The sequence below is a fragment of the Oreochromis aureus genome, linkage group 7 (assembly GCF_013358895.1).
Source record: "Oreochromis aureus strain Israel breed Guangdong linkage group 7, ZZ_aureus, whole genome shotgun sequence".
NCBI lineage: Eukaryota > Metazoa > Chordata > Actinopteri > Cichliformes > Cichlidae > Oreochromis > Oreochromis aureus.
The window spans coordinates 24054683-24057858 of NC_052948.1; positions in this window are offsets into that span (position 1 = coordinate 24054683).

Sequence of the window (3176 nt, forward strand, 5' to 3'; positions counted from 1 at the left end):
GAGGGAGTTAAGCCTTTATAATGATACGTAAAAAAACAGTCCAAGAGCCGCCCTCTGACGAGTTACAGTGCGAAGAGGTGCTCTCCAAACCACCATCGCCACTGTAAACATATCTGCTATGAAAACATTCTCGGCCCTTCTGTAAGGTGTTTTCCTAATAGTGAGTTTCTTGAGTGCTAAATGATTATTTTTACGCTTGAAGCCGTGCTTGGCCTGTTCAGTGTTGATAATATAATGGCAATAGTAATTATTATTGGAAAACGTCAAACGAGTTACTTTAATACGTTTTTTCCCTGCCGTTTTACCTACCTCCAGCTTTCAACTATGTCATATGCTATGCAGACGTTGCATCGTTATATATAGCAGACACACGTTTAAGCAATCAGACTGTTAGACTGTAAAGTGAAAGCATGGGCGTTGTAACGAAAAAAACCTCTTTGACATATTAATTCAGTCTTCTCCCTTCTGTGATGAGTGGAGTGACTCAGTTCAAGAATGAGTCAAAGTGTTTGTCATGGGTTCTCTGGAATATTGTCACTGGACTGTGCCAACAAAAAGTATTTTCTCAAGCAATCAACAGAGTGAGCAATTACGGCATGGCAGCTTTCACTTGGTTTTAGTATGCCATTTTTATGACACTGAGGATGGAATTTCAAATAGTTACTGCTGGTACTTTAAAGCCAAGGTTTGTTAGAGTATGTTTCTTTATCTATCATGCCTATCAAAATGTCAATAGCCAAATGCCTGTGTAGGGATTTATCAGTGAGCCAAACTGAAAGTCTACCTTTTGTTACATAGATTTTGTCTGATAAGAAACTTATGTGTACAAATGGTGTTGTAATTAGCAAGGGTGGGATCCTTTGCAAAGTTATTTACATTGTTTTAAATGTGATTTTAGAATGACCTATTGACATTTAATGCTATTTCCTGTTGGTGTCCTCTGTGATTATTTGAGGGTTTTTTTTCCTGGTGGTCATTCAGGACAGTTTTAGTGCTGTGATATTTTTATCCATGACTTCCTTAGCAGTAAACATACAAACAATAACTGTGTGCTGTCCTATTTCAAAAGAGCATTCTTGTCCTGTATTAGGACTGTCTTCTTAAAGCCGACCATTAATTTTCATTTTAGTTTATTTCAAACTATTATTTTTTCATTTGTTGTGACCAACTGACAAAAAGCTTCATGGATCTTGGATGTATCATGCTTTTCTGTCCTCATCTAACAATAAGCGAAATAAGGCTTTTCTCACAGTTGCTTCAGTGCAAACTGTCACTGTAGGTGTTTAGAAGGGAAACTTGGATGTCTACTTAGTCTTTGCCAAAAGGTAAGTGCCAGTATTAAAAAAACACCAGAGTAATTAAAAAATGGCGGCTAGCCACTTTGTTTTTAAACTTCTCAAGACATGACAAAAGTTCAACATAGCACTATTTAATTAGACCTACATGGTGACAGACAAGAAAGTACATAAAACAATAAAGCACAGGTTGTTTTAAAAGTTGAAAACAGTTGCCTAATTAAAAATAAAAGTATTCTAAAAAAAGACTGGACAAATGTCCACCGTGGTGCCCTCTAGTGCGTCTCATTTCAGAGAATTTTACATGGGAAAATATCAGTTAGAAATATGTACTTCTTATTTTAAAATATTTTCCCAGTTGTTTTTTTTCTGCAGTGGAAATGCATTGCATAAAACAAGTCAAATGGAAAGGAAACTGTGCTCTGGTAAATCAGTTTGAGCCTTCATTCTTAACATTTTGGCTAACACTGACATTCTGTTTAGGGTGCACTGCATTTTCCTTAAAAATGTTCATCTAAACGTGTGGCAGTGTGTCTGTGTGGAGAGATGTTTCACGCATGAGAAAGACAGGGAAGACCCTGGGGCAAATGCAGGCACAATGTTTTTCCAAAATAATTTTGATTTAAATGGGATGTAAAAAAGATACCCTGGGGAGATTATGTCTCCTGGCTGGCCTGGAAAATCCTTGCTATCCCCATGGAAGGGCTCTGTTGGAGGAAAGGAGGCCTAAGCAGCTATGTTTGAAGCCAGTGTGGACATGTGAAAAACTGCTCTTCCTCTAATGGCCACTTGAGATGAGCCCAGAAAATGAATCAAGTCCCACAGACTCCTATGTTTAAAATGGCCTACTTCAGACGATAAATGTTTGCAGTCTATAAAAGCTACCGTTGGTTATTCCTGGACCAGAAGAAAACAGAAGAAAACAAATCTAGTTTTAGTTGGAACTAACTAGTATCAGTGTTCATGTACTGCAGTCTTACAGCATATAAATACAGCTTGCTAACCAAGCTCCAAACTTCAGCCAAATATGGTCACTTCTGGCTAACCCCCCCAAAAAATACTCATTGAGGCTTCAAAATGCAGAGCCCAGGAAGCATAGGCTGATGTCATGGTGGTACCGTCCATAATTTATCAGTTTTGTTTCAGCAGCAGTCTCTGCTGTCTAGACCTATTAGAAGTTGATAAGTGAACAAAAGCTTACTTTTTAAATATATCCTGTAATCATGCATGTATGTGTATATGTAATCATATGAATAAAAGCAAAAGTTAAGACGATGTTATCTTTAAATGAGCTGGTGTGACAAATTATATTTATTGTGCGAGGGGAGAAAGCTCTAATTGAAGCACATGGTCTGTCAGTCTGGCAGAGGTGTAGCGACTGCCTTCAGGGATAAACAAACTGGTTTGACAGTTCTGGAGAATCTGACAGTTCTTGGGAATCCCATTCAAAGTTTGCAGCCCTTTCACTGCCTGTATGAGACTTCTGTGCACTGACTGAATGCAGACATATTTCCCAGTCAGCTTACAAATTCTTTTGTAGATGCAGAATGTTAAGTAGCAGAGAGGATTAAAAGGATACGATGGGATCAGTAATCATTGTTGTTTGCTGAATAACCACAAACTCAGCCTGCCTGCTTCTCATGTTGAATGGCTGTCTGAGAGGCATAATTACATAAGGTACTTGTTTTGCTAATCTGTCTGTGAAATACTATGACTTCATGGATATTTGTCAATAAATGTAATCCACAGTTGCAAGAAACAGGATTTCCTGTATTTATGAAATACAGGAAGTCTTCTGTGGAATGGCTGGACAATCTGGAGACTGTACTAATTCATTTTTGGTTACTATTGATGAGGAAAAAAAGCACATAAACACACAGT